Raw genomic sequence first — 18,519 nt, forward strand, 5'->3', positions numbered from 1 at the left:
GAGACCCAGGAACTGGGCCATGTTTATGCACCCTGTGTGATGCTCACCTCTACAAATCAGGTTACTGTTCCTCTCCGACCTGTTCCTCCAGTCCTAACCTGACTAGGACGTGGAGATTGGACCTTGACTTCTGATCTCGACCATCAACCTAAGAGTGATGATCATCCTAATATTAACCTGCTTTATCTCGAAATAACCTTGAATGTAACCTTGTATGTGGCCCTGATTCCAGTAATAGCTCACCCTAATTTTAATCTTTTTTTTTTTTTTAACAAAAGAAGAGAGGAACAGACAAGAAGGAAGAGAGGTGAGAAGCATCAACTCGTATTATGATTCCCGTGCTCAAGCTGGTGAGCCTGCGTTCAAGCCAGTAACCTCGGGGTTTCAAACCTGCGTCCTCAGTGTTCCAGGTTGATGCTCTATGTCAGGCAACCTAATTTTAATCTTGAACTTAAAATGAACTTGACTGTAATCTTCACCCTTAAAGTCTGTCAGCCATCCTATAAACACATTCCCCATGAAATGACCTTAAAACTGACCCTAATCATAATCTTGATTTTGTAACTTGATTTGGCTCACAGTGTAAGTAGGACCTCCTCTCACTTAACAGCCAGACCCTGCCAGTGACCTCAGAAAACAGATTATTTTATGTGTCTTGACCAGGCATATGGGAATGACAAAATGAACAACTGAACTACTTGGCCAGGAATCCTCACTTTGAAGTCAACATTGAAACCTACTTTAACAACCTTATTCTCCACCTGGGACTAATCAGTCTAATTCCCATCAGCCCACTGGCTGACTGACTTTGATTTCATCGTGTATACCTAAATGGTACACGTACACACTGTGTTCATCTAAACTTGGTTTATCTACCATAAGAAGCAATGGCTAAGACTGAAGTCTGCACTAAAACAACATCTTTTTCTGTATTTGTACTGAGGTTAATCATAAACGTGCACTTTAGAGGAGTCTATTTGCTTCACCAAGCAGTAAGGATTCTTAGTCATACTCCTTAGGTTCATTTGACTGCCCTGCCTCCCAGTAGGAATGTGAATGGAGATGAATGTGTGTTACTGTGTTTACATTCATCTCAGTTTGTTCTAACAAACATTAAGTTACTTTTGAGAATAACGTCTGAGAATGAATTTGTTGCACCAGTACGAATATATTTCAATAGTACTCCTTAGTTTAAACTCACTCTCAGTAGGAATGTGAAATAGAGTACTGCTGTCATCTCAGTTTACTCCAACAAGGTATGAGGAGTCCAGGGCTAAGTTTGGTGCACTAACTGGAAGAGTTCCTCTTTTTTGCTTTTTATTTTACATGCAAAATTTAGTGATGAGGCATAGAAACTCCCAAAGTTGACATTTCCTTTTATTATCCTTGTTATGGAAATTTGTAATTTAGCTGCTCTCATCGATATTATGCAATACAGTATCAATATAAAGGGGATTTACTTTCATAATTCTTGACTGATATAAGCAATACTATAATTTTTTCAAAGTTCTTTATTTATTGGGGTGACATTAGTTAATAAAAACATGTCTGACTTGTGGTGGCACAATGGATAAAGCATCAGCCTGGGAATGCTGAGGTCACTGGTTTGAAACCCTGGGCTTGCCCAGTCAAGGGACATACGGGAGTTGATGCTTCCTGCTCCTCTCCACTACTCTCTCTCTCTCTTTTCTCTAAAAATGAATAAATAAAATATAAATTTATTTTTTTTAAATCATACCAGTTTGCCTGACCAGGTGGTGGCGCAGTGGATAGAACATTGGACTGGGACACAGAGGACCCATGTTCAAAACCCTGAGGTCACTGGCTTGAGCGCAGGCTCATCTGGCTTGAGTGGGGTCTCACCAGCTGGAGCACAGGGTAGCTAGTTTAAGAATGGGATCATAGACATGACCCCATGGTTGCTGATTTGAAGCCCAAGGTCGCTGGCTTGAGCAAGGGGTCACTTGCCCTGCTGTAGTACCCCCCCCCCCATCAAGGCACATATGAGAAAGCAATCAATGAACAACTAAGGTGTCGCAATGAAGAATTGATGCTTCTCATCTCTCTCCCTTCCTGCCTGTCTGTCTCTATCTGTCTCTCACAAAAAAATAAAATTATACCAGTTTCAAGTGTTCAGCTCCATAATACATCATCTGTATATTGCACTGTGTGCTCACCACCGTGCCCCCAGTCTCCTCCTCTCACCAGTTGTGCCCCCTTTACCCTCTTGTACCTCACCTCCTTCCCATTGGCATCACTGTACTGTTGTCTGGGGCTGGTTTGGTGTTTTCTGTTTGTTGGCTTAATCCCTTTACGTTTTTCATCCAGTTCTCCGATCCCCCTCCCATCTGACAGCTGTCAGTCCATACTATATCTGTGATTCTCTTTCTGTTTTATTTTTTGATCACTAGAGTCCACATATAAGTGAGATCATATGGTATTTGTCTTTCTCTGCCTGGCTTATTTCACTTAGAATAATGATCTTAAGTCCACTCATGCTGTCCAAAAAGGTAAGATTTCATTTTTTCAATTTTTTATTTTAATTTATTGTGTTTACATGGATTCAAGTGTCCCACTCAATATAACAGCCTCACCCCTACCCCCATGTCCCTATTTATACCCCCTTTGCCCTCTTTCCCCAACTCCCTCCCCCCCTTCCCTCTGGGATTTGCTGTCCTGTTATCTGTATATATAATTTTACTAATCCCTTCACCTTCTCTGATCTCGTCTCCTCATCCCCCTTCCCTCTGACAGCTGTTCCTCTGGTTCCTGTGACCCCCGCCTCTGCCTCCATTCCATTCTTCAGTTCACTTTGTTCATTAGATTCCACATATAAGTGAGATCATATATTTGTCTTTCTGCCTGGATTATTTCACTTAGCATAATAATATCCAGGTCCATCCGTGCCATTGCAAAAGATAAGATTTCCTTTTTCACGGCCACTTAGTATTTTATTGTGTGTATGTACCAAAGCTTTTTAATCCACTCATCTACTGGTGGACACTTGGGCTGAGTAGTATTCCCCTGTGTAAATGTACCACTGGATTTTTTTGTTTTAATCAGAGAGAGAGGGACAGATAGGGACAGACAGGAAGGGAGAGAGATGAGAAGCATCAATTCTTTGCTGCAGCAACTTAGTTGTTCATTGATTGCTTTCTCATATGTGCCTTGACCAGGAGACTACAGCAGAGCAAGTGACACCTTGCTCAAACCAGCAACCTTTAGGCTCAAGCTGGATGAGCCCACACTCAGGCTGGCGACCTTGGAGTTTCAAACCTGGGTCCTCTGTGTCCCAGTCCAATGCTCTATTCACTGCGCCATCGCCTGGTCAGGCACTACAGCTTTTTTTTATCCATTTATCTACTGATGAGTACTTGGGCTGCTTCCAGATCCTGGCTATTGTAAATAACACTGCAGTAAATATATGGGTTCATATATTCATTTGAGTTAGTGTTTCAGGTTTCTTCGGACATATTCCCAGAAGTGGGAACTCTGGTTCATAAGTGAATTCCATTTTTAATTTTTTTAGGAAATGCCATACTGCTTTCCCCAGTGGCTGTACAAATCTGCATTCCCACCAATATTGCAGGAGGGTTTCCTTTTCTCCACGTTGTAACCAACACTTGCTGTTTGTTGATTTATTGATGATAGCCATTCTGATAGGCATGAGGTGATATCACATGGTTTTAATTTGCATTTCTATGATTAGTGATGTTAAGCATCTTTTTATATGTCTATAAGCATCTTTTCATATGTCTATTGGACATCTGTATGTTCTTTGGAGAACTATCTATTCAGGTCCTTTGCCCATTGAAAAAAAATATTTTTTCCTCTGGCTGGATAGCTTGGCTGTTTGGAGCATCGTCCCAATATGCAAAAATTGCCGGTTTGATCCCGTCAGGGCACATGCAGGAATATGTTGATGTTTCTGTTTCTCTCCCTTCCTCTCTCTAAAATGAAATAAATTTTAAAATATAAAAGTATTTTTTGGGTGTTGAGTTTTGTAATTTCTTTAAAATTTTTGGATTTTAACTGCTTATAAGGTGTATCATTGGCAAATAGGTTCCCCCCATTTTATTGGTTTTCTTTGCTGTGTAAAAACTTTTAAGTTTGATGTAGTCCCATCTGTTTATTTTTTCTATGTTTTCCTTAGGAGATAATATCAGAAAAGTATTGCTACTAAAAATTTCTGAGATTGTGCTGCTTGTTTTCTTTCAGGATTTTTATAGTTTCAAGACTTATATTTAAGCCTTTCATCCATTTTGAGTTTATTCATGTGTATGGTATAAAGAAGTGGTCTAGTTTCATTTTTTTTTGCATGTATCCAGTTTTCTCAACACCATTTATTGAATAGACTGTCTTTATTGTATGTTCTTGCCTCCTTTGTCAAATATTAATTGACCATAAAGGTGTGGATTTATTTCTAGGCTCTCTATTCTGTTCTGTTGATCTATATGTCTGGTATTTTTGCTGGTACCATGCTGGTTGTTGTTGGGGTTTTTTTTGTTTTGTTTGTATGTTATTTTTTTTTATTTTTGCGAGAGACAGGCAGGAAGGAGAGATGAGAAGCTTCAACATGCAGTTGTGGCACTTTAGGTGTTCATCGATTGCTTCTCATACATGCTTTGACGAGGGGTGGAGGGAGCTCCTGCCCAGCCAGTTGACTCCTTGCTCAAGCCAGCAACCTTGGGCTTTAAGCCAGTGACCATGGGGTCATGTCAATGAGCCTACACTCAAGCAGCAGCCTTGGGGTTTTGAACCTGGGACTTTATTGTCCCAGGTTGATGCTCTATCCACTGTGCCACCACTGGTCAGGCAGTGCCATGCTATTTTTTAATTACTGTGGCCTTGTAGTATATTTTGATATCAAGTATCATGATACTTCCAATTTGTTCCTTTTTTCTCAAGATTGCTGAGACTATTTGGGGTCTTTTGAGGTTCCATATAAATTCTTGGAATTTTTTTGTTGTTCTGTGAGATACACCATTGGTATTTTAGTAGGAATTGTGTTGAGTCTGTGGATTGCTTTGGGTGGCATGAACATTTTAATGGTGTTAATTTTTTCTATACATGAACACAGTATATGTTTTCACTTATATCTTCAGTTTCTTTCTTCAGTATCTTATCATTTTATGAGTTCAGATCTCTAACCTTAACAGGAAGAGTTCTTATCCAGACTCCTATTCAGATTAATCCTAATTTCTCCTATCACTCAAAATATGTCTTTGAGATTTATGTGTTGCTCATGTTCATGTTAGTTAACACTAACCAGGTATAAGGTTTTACCTTGGCGAAGAATGTGTGAGGCTGAGCTTGTTTGCACTAGTTAGATTCATGCTGATTCACTCTACTCAAAGTAGGAATGAATCATGGAGATGAATATAACATGAAATTAGGAGTTATGTAAATTCAATGATTGAGACTGAGCTTGCTTACACTAATACAGATTATTTTCATTATTACTAATTACTTAGTTTATTATGTTCATCTTATTTCACTTATCCTAACCCAGACCCTGATGCTCTCAGCCAGATACAGTCTAAAGTATACTCTAAAGACCCGTGATTTTGTCCCCAGTCAGAAATTGAACATGGAACTTGACCTTAATGGTCAACCTCTTACCTTCTTGATTCTGAAGGACTTACTGGACCTCATATGGACCATGACACCTCTTGACATGGAAATAACCTTGAAACTCTTATTCTGACCATGTCTAACTTTGAACTTGACTCTGAAACAGATTCTCATTCTGATTAAGACTATATTTTATGCTAATTTTAAGTTGAACTTGTACTTTACCTGAAACTGGATCTTTATCATGAACCTGATCTTGACCCACCATGGCTTTGAAATGACCTTCAACTCAATCTTGCAAAACTGACTTTGATCCTGACCTGTGGTTCCTCGTGAATTGCCCTAATTTTTTTTTTTTTAAGCAAGGGAGAGACAGACTGGAAGGGAGAGAGATGAGGTGCATGAACTCATAGTTGCAGCACCTTTGCTGCTTGCAAAAAGCAAAACTCCATTCCCCAACCTGCTTTATTTATAGGGCAAAGAGAGGCCATTGGCAAATCAAAGAGATCATTAAAGCAAGGTCACATTTCCAAGGCAACCCAAGAATTCTCCCAAGTATGGAAAACCTCCATCATGCATAACATTTTAACTTCACAAGACAAAGGATAAAAAGAAACATGCCTCAAGTCTTTTTGAGGAACATGGGGGATAGGATGAGTATAAATCTAAAAAAATACAGCACACACAAAAAAACAATCTAGCACCATAGCAAAATAGCCTTTAGCAACTTCACAGAACAAGTGAGGTGGGGGTTGGGCAGACTGTCAGCTTACTGCCAGTTCCCCACACCTCTGTCCCCCCCAAAATCTAAACTGCAGTGACCCTGTTGGCTTTCAGTCCCCAACACAGCTTAGTTGTTCACTGATTGCTTTCTCATATGTGCCTTGACTGAGGGGCTCCAGCTGAGGCAGTGACTCCTTGCTCAAGCCAGTGACCATGAGGTCATGTCTGTGATGCCATGCTCAAGCTGGCAACCCTGTGCTAAAGCTAGTGAGCCCATGCTCAAGCCCATGACCTCAGGGTTTCGAACCTGGGTCCTGAGCATCCCAGGTCAATGCTCTATCCATTGTACTACCACCTGGTCAGGCAAATTGTCCTAATTTTGAGCTTGACATGAACTTGATCCTAAATGTCACTAATATTCATCACAACCTTGGAATAAGTTGGAGTTCACTTTAAAATTGACCTTCAAACTGATGGTAGCATGTTAGCCAAGGTGAGTGCTGAACTTACCCTTGAATTTGATTATCTCATAGTCGCCCTTAAAATTGACTCTTATTCTTGCCCTGGCTGGATAACTCAGTTGGTTAGAGCATCATCCAACTACACAAAGGCTGTAGGTTTGATCCCTGATTAGGGCATGTATAGGAACAGATTGATGTTTCTGTCTCTCCCTTCCTTTCTAAAGTTAATAAATCAATTAAAAAATAACAATACATTAAAAAATTAAAATAAATTGACCTTATTCTGACTATAGTCATCCTTCTAATTTTTATACTGTGTCACTAATTTTAACCTTGAACTTCTTGACCTTTGTATACTGGCTATCCTATTATCTCCTTGAAGTGACCTTGGATTGGCTTTGAAATGAACTTGGAACCTGACCTTGATTCACTAATGTTCTGACCGTGTGTCACTTTTTAAAAAAAATTTTAAGATTTTATTTATTTACTTTAGAGAGGGTAGAGAGAGAAGGGGGGAGGAGCAGGAAGCATTAACTCCCATATGTGCCTTGACTAGGGATTTTAACCCTTGTTCTTACCCCAACCATCACACTTACATATTTTGCACTCATTATTAACTTGTCCTTGAAATTGATATGAAGCAAACACTGACACTGGCCATCTGACGCCCTAAGTTTATCTTGATTTTTTTTTCTTTTTTAGTGAGAGAGAGACAGGAAGGAAGAGAGATGAGCCTGCACTCAAGCTAGTGACCTCAGGGTTTCAAACCAGAGAACTTGGCATCCCAGGTCTACACTCCATCCACTGTACCACCATCACTCAGGCCAACCTTTCTTTCTAAAAGTTGGTTTCTTGCTGGTTTTCTTTCCTGGCTTGTTTTAATAGTACAAACTGCGCTCTTTGTAAAGAAAACAACTTAATTACTTGCCAAAATTTGGCTGGAAGAAGGTTTCTTTTTCTCAAGCCTGGCTGTATATTATAATCAACTGAGACTCTGGACACTACTCAATTTACTGAACTTTACAGCACTGGTGTGGGGCCCGGGTGTTCATTTTAAAACTTCTCCAGGTAATTTTAATGTGCTGCCATAGTTGAACTGGTGTAAAATTTTTCCCTAAGTATTTTGTCCTACAATTATGTGTTAAGGCCTATTGTTGTTTCATAAGACAGATTTTTAGCCTTCAAAAAAATAAAGATCTCAAAGATGCTCTTACACTCCTCACCAACACCATGGTTATAATCCTGCACATATGTTTGACCCACTCCCCCTACACGTATCTAACCAATATTTAAAATTGGGAAATACCATACAAAATTCACTTTTCTAGCTGCTCATGAAATTGAAAGAAAATGCAACACTGTGTTCTCATTCCTGATGAGTAATTGAGGACCTACCTCATTTAAAACTTACATGTGGACTACACTAAGAGGAATTTATAACCAAGCATCACCAAAGGAAACACACTGACCTGGTAGGAAAGGCGGAGACGCAGAAAGGGGTGCCCTGCTCCCAGGAGTGAGCAGCAGCCTGGAGGATCTCTCACAGCTGGGTGGGTTTTTAGGAGAGTTGTGGACCCTCAGCCTTAGGACCGGAGCCCCAACCTGGAGCCTCATACTAGAGGAGGCATAGGGACATTAGTTAACTGAACGAAGAGACAGGTTACTATTTGCAAGAGAGAGACAGAACTCAGACTCAGGCTCCATCTTAAAGGGACCATGCAGAAAACCTCATTCACAGCCACTGACCCAGGGCTCCGGGAGCAGGGAGCGCCAAGAGGACTGGAGTTGCAAGAGGAGAGTGTAGTGTCGGGGCACAGGGAGAGACTGGGGGGGACAGCTACCCTGCCCCTGTACTGAGTCACTCCCCAAACCTAAAGTGCCCATTCTTCCTGGGAGAACCAAGCCAGCAAAGGGAAGCAATTACCCCACCCACACCAGAGGCTCTCCTGCTCAACAGTGCAGAGAGACACTTTGAAACGGGACGAATCAGGGACACAGGATTTGAGTCCTGAGGTCTGGGCTACACAGCTGCCCAACATGCTAAGTACCTTCTGAAGGGCCGCAGGTGGGGGGTGGAGCCTAGCAAGGCAGCCCACGCACCCATAAGGGCAGAACCCTGCAGGGCAAGAAGTCCTCCGTGCCAGTGGACCCCAGTGGGGTGAGGCATCCTGTGTGCTCAGGGGAGATGGAGCCTGGCTAGGGGTAACATGCCCACAGGGGACAGCCAGGTGGCCCAGGCAGAGATGGTGAGGGGCGGAGGCCAGAGAGGCAGCGGGAGCACTGGCAAAGGGTGTATCCTAGCAGCCGGTGCCGCAAAGGAGAGGGTTAGAGCCTGAAGAGGTGTTCCACGTGCTGACGGAGGCGGGGCCCAGCAAGGTGAGTACCCCGTGCCTGTGGAGCAGCCAGAGCTGCAACCGTGCTGGTGCCTAAGTGCCTGAGGAGGCGGAGGTGGAGTAGGGCTTGCGGAAAGACCTCACATCAGGAATAGAAGCCACAAACACTGACCAAGAGTAGATAAAAGCCAGCGTAGGAGTGCAGCTGGTAGTTACAATTGCATCAGGCCCAGCAGAGGCAACCACAAATTCTGGATCGCCTGTAGCTCCAAGGAGGTTGCTAAGGACCAGCCAAAAGCAGTGACCCCCACTGGTCTGCGCCTGGTTCCAGCCAGGGAGGTCCAGGGATGGTACATCCAGCAGCTCAGCACCTACCAACCATAGTTAGAGTGGTATCTAGTCTATGCAGGGACAAAATGGGAAGACAGAGAAGTGCAATTCAAATGAATCAACAAGAGAAATCCCAAGAAAAAGAACTGAATGAAATGGAAATAAGATACCAGATGCAGACTTTAGAATAATGACTGTTAGGATGCTCAAGGATCTTAGAGCAACAATAGATGGACAAAATGAGCACCTAAATAAAGAAATCGTTGAGATAAAAAATGATATTGAAATCATAAATGACAACATCAGAAAAGAAGACTAGAAGAAATTAAAAGTTGGATGAAGCAGAAGAGTGAAGCAGCGATTTAGAGGACAAGATAAGCAAAAGCACGGAAGCAGAACAGCAAAAAGAAGAGGATCAAAAAGTCTGAGGAAACTCTAAGAGAGCTCTGTGACAACATGAAGAGAAACAACATCCACATCAGAGGAATTCCTGAAGGAGAAGAAAAAAAACAAGGGATAGAGAACTTCAATGAAGAAATTAGCTGAAAACTTCCCAAAATTGATGCAGAAAAAGTCACAAGTTCAAGAAGCAGAGAAAATCCCCTTAAAATGGAACCCAAAGAGAACAACACCAAAACACATAATTAAAATACCAAAGTTAAGAGATAAAGGAAAAATACTAAGAGCTGCAAGAGAAAAGCAATCACCTACCTACAAAGGAGCCCCCATAAAGATGACATCGGACTCTTCAACAGAAACACTTGAGGCCAGAAGGGAATGGCAATAAATATTTAAAATAATGCAGAACAAAAACCTACAACCAAGACTTCTTTATTCAGCAAAGCTATCATTTAAGATTGAAGGAGAAATAAAAAGCTTCCCAGACAAAAATAAAACTCAAGGAATTTATCACAACCAAACTAGTGCTGCAAGAAATATTAAAGGGCCTGTAATAAACAGAACAAAGAGGGAAAAATAAATCTAGTAAAAGAGGAATGTACATTTAAAGAATAAAATGGCAATAAACACCTACATATCAATAATATGCTTAAATGTAAATGAAGTAAATGCTCCAATCAAAAGACATAGGGGCCCTGGCCGGTTGGCTCAGTGGTAGAGCGTTGGCCTGGCGTGCGGGGGACCGGGGTTCGATTCCCGGCCAGGGCACATGGGGGAGGCGCCCATTTGCTTCTCCACCCCCCTCCCCCTCCTTCCTCTCTGTCTCTCTCTTCCCCTCCCGCAGCCAGGGCTCCATTGGAGCAAGGATGGCCCGGGCGCTGGGGATGGCTCCTTGGCCTCTGCCCCGGGCGCTGGAGTGGCTCTGGTCGCGGCAGGGCGACACCCCGGAGGGGCAGAGCATCACCCCCTGGTGGGCAGAGCGTCGCCCCCTGGTGGGCATGCCAGGTGGATCCTGGTCGGGCGCATGCGGGTGTCTGTCTGACTGTCTCTCCCCGTTTCCAGCTTCAGAAAAATACAAAAAAAAAAAAATAGACATAGGGTAGCTGCATGGATAAGAAAACAGGACCCGTACATATGCTGTCTACAAGAGACCCACCTCAAAACAAAAGATACATGTAGACTGAAAGTAAAGGGATGGGAAAAACTATTTCATGCAAATGGAAATGAAAAAAAAGCTGGGGTAGCAATACTTATATCTCACAAAATAGACTTTAAAACAAAGGATATAGTAAGAGACAAAGAAGGTCACTACATAATATAAAAGGAGCAATTCAACAGGAAGATATAACCATTATACATATCTATGCACCTAATATAGGAGCACCTAAATATAATAAAGCAGATTTTGATGAACGTAAACAGCAAGATCAACAGCAATACTATAATAGTAGGGGATTTCAATACCCCACTAACATCACTGGATAGATGCTCAAGAAAGAAAATTAACAAAGAAACAGCAGACTTAAAAGGACACACTAGATCAACTGGGATTAATAGATATCTTCAGAACCTTTCACCCTAAAGCAGCAAATTATGCATTTTTTTAAAATTGCGCATGGTACATTCTCTAGGATAGACCACATGTTAGGGCACAAAACGAGTCTTAATAAATATAAGAAGATTGAAATCATATCAAGCATCTCCTTAGATCACAATAGCATGAAACTAGAAATCAAATACAATAGAAAAACTGAAAAACACCCAAACACTTGGAAACTAAATACAGTGATACCTCGGTTCTCGAACGCCTTGACTTTCGACCAAATCGGTATTCGACCAGGAAATTCGAGAAAATTTTGTCTTGGAATCCGAACAAATATTTGGAACTCGAACGTCCGAGATTAGCCGAGTTGAGCCGAATGGCGTTCATTCGGCCGAGCGCGCCTTGCCTGCGTCATCAGTGTGAGTCACGCTTTGTCACGCTTTGTGGAGAGAGAGAATCACGTTTTTGTGGAGAGAGTCACGCTTTGTGGTGAGAGTCACGCTTTGTGGTGAGAGTCACGCTTTGTGGTGAGACTCACGCTTTGTGGAGAGACTCACGCTTTGTGCACACTTTGTACACTGAATTTAACCCTTAGACATGGATCCAAAGAAAGCCAGAAGTGGTAATGCAGACAAAGGTAAGCGGAAAGCTGTGAGAACAACGATTGAGCTGAAAAAAGAAATCATTGCCAAATATGAACAGGGCACACGTGTTTCAGATCTGTCTGCTGAGTATGGCATGCCAAGATCTACTATCTCAACTTTCCTTAAGAATAAAGCTGTTATAAAGGCTGCCAATGTTGCCAAAGGTGTTACATTGTTAACAAAGCAAAGGCCTCAGATAATGGAGGAAATGGAGAAGCTGCTTCTTATTTTCATTAAAGAAAAAGAGTTAGCAGGTGACAGCATCAATGAAGTCGTTATTTGTGAGAAAGCACCAGTAAATAGGCATATTTTTGGGGCTTGGAACAAATTAATCCAGTTTCCATTATTTCCTATGGGTTTCATTGTTTCGGTTCTCGAACAATTTGGTTCTCGACCGTTCTCCGGGAACGAATTATGTTCGAGAACCGAGGTATCACTGTAGCATGTTATTAAATAACAAATGGGTTGCCTGACCGGGTGGTGGCACAGTGGATAGAGTGTCGCACTGGGATATGGAGGACCCAGGTTCAAGATCCCAAGGTTGCCAGCTTGAGCGCAGGCTCATCTGGTTTGAGCAAGGCTCACCAATTTGAGCCCAAGGTTGCTGTCTTGAGCAAGGGGTTACTTGGTCTGCTGAAGGCCCATGGTCAAGGCACATATGAGAAAGCAATCAATGAACAACTAAGGTTTCGCAACGAAAAACTGTTGATTGATGTTTCTCATCACTCTCCATTCCTGTCTGTTTATGCCTCTCTCTGACTCTCTCTCTGTCCCTGTTTAAAAAAAAAAAATTAATCTGGAAGAATGAGAAAACCTAAATAGACCAATTATTACAACAAATGAGATCAAAACAATTATCATAAAACTCCCAACAAACAAAAGCCCTGGGCCAAATGGCTTCACAGGCAAATTCTACCAAACATTCAAAGAAAAATTAACTCCTATTCTTCTCAAACTATTTCAAAAAATTCAGGAGGAAGGAACACATCCAAGCTCCTTTTATGAGTTAAGCTTAATCCTCATTCCAAAACCAGTCAAAGACAATACAAAAAAAGAAAACTGGAGGCAAATATCCGTGGTGAATTTATATGCTAAAATACTCAGGAAAATATTAGCAAACTGGATCCAGCAATACATGAAAAAAATCATACATCATGATCAAGTGGGACTTATTCTGGGAGGCAAGGCTGGTACAATATTCGCAAATCAATTAATGTGATTCATCACATAAACAAAAGGAAGGAGAATAATCACATGATAATTGATGCAGAAATATCATTTGATAAAATCCAGCACCCATTTATGATCAAAACTCTCAGCAAAGTGGGAACACAGGGAACATACCTCAACATGATAAAGGCAATCTATGACAAAACCACAGCCAGTATCATACTCAATGGGTAAAAATTCAAAGCAATATCCATAAGAGTAGGCACAAGCCAGAGGTGCCCCCTTTCACCACTCTTATTCAACATAGTTCTGGAATTCCTAGCCACAGTAATCAGACAAGAAGAAGAAATAAAAGGCATCCAAATTGGAAAAGAAGAAGTAAAGCTATTCTAATTTGCTGATGATATGATACTGTACATAGAAAACCCTAAAGTCTCAGTCAAAAAACTACTAGACCTGATAAATGAATTCAGTTAGGTGGCAGGATATAAAATTAATATTAAAAAATCAGAGGCATTTTTATACACCAACAATGAACTGTCAGAAAGAGAAATTAAGCCTGACCAGGCGGTGGCACAATGGATAGAGTGCCGGACTGGGATGTGGAGGACCCAAGTTCGAGACCCCGAGGTCACCAGCTTGAGCGCAGGCTCATCTGGTTTGAGCAAGGATCACCAGCTTGAGCTCAAGGTCACTGGCTCAAGCAAGGAGTCACTCGGTCTGCTGTAGGCCCCCAGTCAAGGCACATATGAGAAATCAATCAATGAACAACTAAGGAGCCGCAATGAAGAATTGATGTTTCTCATCTCTCTCTCTCTTCCTGTCTGTTTCTATCCCTCTCTCTCTCTGACTCTCTCTGTTTCTGCACACAAAAAAAAGAAATTAAGAAAATAATCCCCTTCATTATTGCAACAAAAAAAATAAAGTACCTAGGAGTAAATTTAACCAAGGAGGTTAAAGATTTCTACTCAGAAAATGATAAAACATTGATAAAGAAATCAAGGAAGACACAAGTGGAAGCATATACCATGTTCATGGTTAGGAAGAATAAACATCATTAAAATGTCTATATTACCCAAAGCAATTTATAAATTTAATGCAATCCCTATTAAAATACCAATGACATACTTCAAAGATATAGAACAAATATTCCAAAAATTTATATGGAACCAAAAAAACCACGAATAGCCTCAGCAATCTTGAAAAAGAAGAATAAAGTGGGATGTATCACACTCCCTGATATCAAGTTATTCTACAAGTTCATTGTACTCAAAACAGCTTGGTACTGGCATAAGAACAGGCACACAGATCAATGGAACAGAACAGAGCACTAAGAAATAAATCCACACCTTTATGGACAACTGATATTTGACAAAGGAGGTAAGAGCATACAATGGAGTAAAGACAGTCTCTAACAAATTGTGTTGGGAAAATTGGACAGCTACCTGGAAAAACATGAAACTAGACCACCAACTTACACCATTCACAAAAATAAACTCAAAACGAATAAAAGACTTTAAGTTGGGAAACCATAAGCATCTTAGAAGAAAACATAGGCAGTAAGCTGTCCAACATCTCTTGCAGCAATATATTTGCTGATTTATCTCCACGGGCAAGTGAAATAAAGGACAGGATGAACAAATGAGACTATATCAAACTAAAAAAGCTTTTGCGCCTGGCCATGTGGTAGCACAGTGGATAGAGCATCGCACTGGGATGCGGAGGACCCAGGTTTGAGACCCCGAGGTCACCAGCTAGAGTGTGGGCTCATCTGGCTTGAGCAAAAAGCTCACCACCTTGGACCCAAGGTCACTGGCTCAAGCAAGGGGTTACTCGGTTTGCTGAAGGCCCACAGTCAAGGCACATATGAGAAAGCAATCAATGAACAACTAAGGTGTCGCAACGAGAAACTGATGATTGATGCTTCTCATCTCTCTCCATTTCTGCCTGTCTGTCCCTATCTATCCCTCTCTCTGACTCTAAAAAAAAAATTAATAAAAAATTATAAAGAACTTCTAAAACTCAACACCTGGAGATAAACAATCCAATCAAAAAATGGGCAACAGAAATGAATAGACACTTCTTCAAAGAGGACATACAGATGGCCAATAGGCAGATGAAAAAATGTTCAACATCACTAGTCATTGGAGAAACGCAAATTAAAACCACAATGAGTCTGACCAGGTGGTGGCACAGTGGATGGAGCGTCGGACTGGGATGCGGAGGACCCGGGTTCGAGACCCCGATGTCACCAGCTTGAGCGTAGGGTCATCTGGTTTGAGCAAAAACTCACCAGCTTGGACCCAAGGTCATTGGCTCAAGCAAGGGTTCGCTCGGTCTGTGAAGGTCCGCAGTCAAGGCACATATGAGAAAACTAAGGTGTTACAACAACATCAACAACAACAAAAAAACCCACAATGAGATAAATCACCTCACACCAGTCAGAATGGCGCTCATCAAAAAACAACACATAATAAGTGCTGGTGAGGGTGTGGAGCAAAGGGAACCCTCCTGCGCTGCTGGTGGGAATGCAGACTGGTGCAGCCACTGTGGAAAACTGTATGGAGTTTCTTAAAAAAATTAAAAATCAAACTGCCTTTTGACCCAGTCATTCTACTCTTAGGAATATATCCCAAGAATACCACATCACTGATTCAGAAGAAGAAATGCACCTCCATGTTTATTACAGCATTGTTTACAATAGCGAAGATCTGGAAACAGCCCAAGTGTCCGTCAGTGACGAGTGGATTAAGAAGCAGTGGTACATATACACAATGGAATACTATGGGGCCATGAAAATGAAGGAAATCTTACCTTTTGCAACAACATGGATGGACCTGGAATCTATTATAAGTGAAATAAGCCCGGGAGAGAAAGAATAATATCATATGACCTCACTCATTTGAGGAATCCAATGAACAATGTGAACTGAGGAACGGAATAGAGACAGAGGTGGGATCTAAGTGTTTAGAGGGAAAGCGGACAGAGGGAAAGGGGATGAGAGGATGGGATCAGAGAAGGGAAAGAGATTGGTGAAATTATATACACATAGCACAGTGTTATAGAGAGCAGAAAAGCAAATCCTGGAGGGAAAGGGGGAGGGCATTATGGGGAGGGGAAAAGGGAGATGTCGAGTGGAACACAGGGAAGGGGGGATGTATTGGGGGGACACTAGAATCTATGTAAACACAATAAATTAAAATAAATAAATAAATAAAACTTACCTGCCAGCTCCTGTGTTTTAAAAAAATAACTAAACAACAACCTGTGTGTTGTTTGTCAATCATATCCCCAAAATGTAACATTCTTTCATGATAAGAGCACTGAAACTTCTATTGCAATAGAAGTAAATGTCCTCAACTTATTAAAAGCCATGTACTGTATAAGCCTGACCAGGCAGTGCCGCATTGGCTACAGCATCAGCCTGGGATGATGAGGACCCAGCTGTGAAACCCTGAGGCTGCCAGCTTGAGCATGGGATCATATACACGACCCCATGGTTGCTTGCTTGAGCCCAAGGTTGCTGGCTTGAGCAAGGGGTCACTGGTCCAGCTAGAGCCCCCTGGTCAAGGCACATACGAGAAAGCAATCAGTGAACAACTAAGTTGCTGTAGCTGTGAGTTGATGCTTCTCATTTCTCTCATCTGTCCCTTCATCTCCCTCTCTTGCTAAAAAAAAAATAAATAAAAAATAAAAGCCATGTATCAAAACCCCCACAGCATCATATTCAGTGAGGGAAGCCTGAAAGCCTTTTCCCTAAGACTGTGCATGACTCCTTACGAAACTAGTAGAGGATTTGGAGTCACTGTATTTCAACATACATTGTCCTGTAAGATGACAGGCTGGCTAGAGACGAAAGGTTTATTTCTATTTCTGCTTTGTGTGTTTCTGTGTAAGAAATGAGAAATCCCTTTTGTTTAATCAGTGGGAAGGCTGGAGAATGCTCTTCACATGCCCTGGTGTGTGCACATAAATATGGTTACTGAAGGAATTTGTGGAATGGCAGACCTGAATCTGGTGCACCGGAGTGGTGTGTTGGGTAATGAACAAAAGCAGGTTGCTAGTTAGCACATAAGGCAGCCAAAAAGTGGCCCAAGAACTAGTTTCTGCTTTTTGGCGCTGAGTTTGGGAACGTCAGGGCTGGGTGTGAGCCAGACCCATGGAAGTTGCCGGGAGCTGCTCTGCCAGACAGCTGTGCTGCTGCTCTCTCCCCTGACCTCTAGGTTCAGCAGTGCTAGGAGGACCTTGGAGAAAGTTAGCTCCACGTCCGGGACGGGAAGTTAAAGGGAGAAAAAAGCACTCTGGCGGTCAGTCTGGCAATGCTGATTGGCCTGTAGCAGTGAGGCCCAGACACCGAGGTGCCTCGGCCAGCTCCCTCTTCTGGGGCTTCTTCCAGGCTGGGTTTCAGGATCGGTTTGGTAAAGAAACCTTGGCCAGCTGCTACTTCTCCATAAGCAGATTTCCTGGCATTCATGAAAAACCATGTCAGGAAGCTGAGTAAGGCAGGCAGGGGCTCCTAGACTCCTGGGGCTGTCTGCACCAGCCACAGGCAGAAAAGGTTGGGGGTCTGCACGTGATATGTTTAAATGAAGTTTTGATAAGTTCATGGGCACACAAGTTTGACTCTGTAGTAAAGTCCAGGATTGTTAACAAGCAGGCAGTTACGGACCAACACTGAACTACAAGTGTTTTTTTTTTTACTTCTTGCAATTTTTAAATTTAATCTGAATTTTGAATGCTCCAATGTTTAAAAAACAAGAAATTAAATGTTTTAAAACAGTGTGTCCACTTCTTGTCAGGATATCTTGCAGCCTCAGGCCTACCTTCCGCTTGGCATCGCAGCTGGGGCTGGCCTCAGCTGCCCCTGCGTGGGTCCGCTACGTCCTTCAGGTCTCCAGTCCCTCACAGTCACTCTGGTTTTTGTGTTATCTACCTGTTCAGGTAGGCCTAAAAATTTGTGTTCTCTGGAACATATAAAAATAAATCCTTTTGGTTTCTTGTGTGGCATCCTGGGACAAAATTTGAAAAGCATTCCAGACAGAGGTGCAGGCAGCATGGAGGAGAAAGGCACTAGGTAGGGAGCGTGGTAGGTCTCTCTGCGAACATGTCTTGGTGGTGGTATGATCAGACAGGTCTGGGAAGCAGCTGTCCCCAGCATCCAGCAGAACCAGAGGGGCTTGCAGTCTAACCGCACAGGAATGGTCGGGGGTACTGGTTAAGGGTTACTTAACCCTTGGGCCACTTTTTTAAACTCTGGAAACCAGCTCTGTTAGTTGGCATTGTGGCAGGCAGATTGGGTATGCACCAGCTTTCACTTTGCTGGATCACCCCAGAAGTCAGCT

This window comes from Saccopteryx leptura, chromosome 11 (assembly GCF_036850995.1).
Source record: "Saccopteryx leptura isolate mSacLep1 chromosome 11, mSacLep1_pri_phased_curated, whole genome shotgun sequence".
Lineage (NCBI taxonomy): Eukaryota > Metazoa > Chordata > Mammalia > Chiroptera > Emballonuridae > Saccopteryx > Saccopteryx leptura.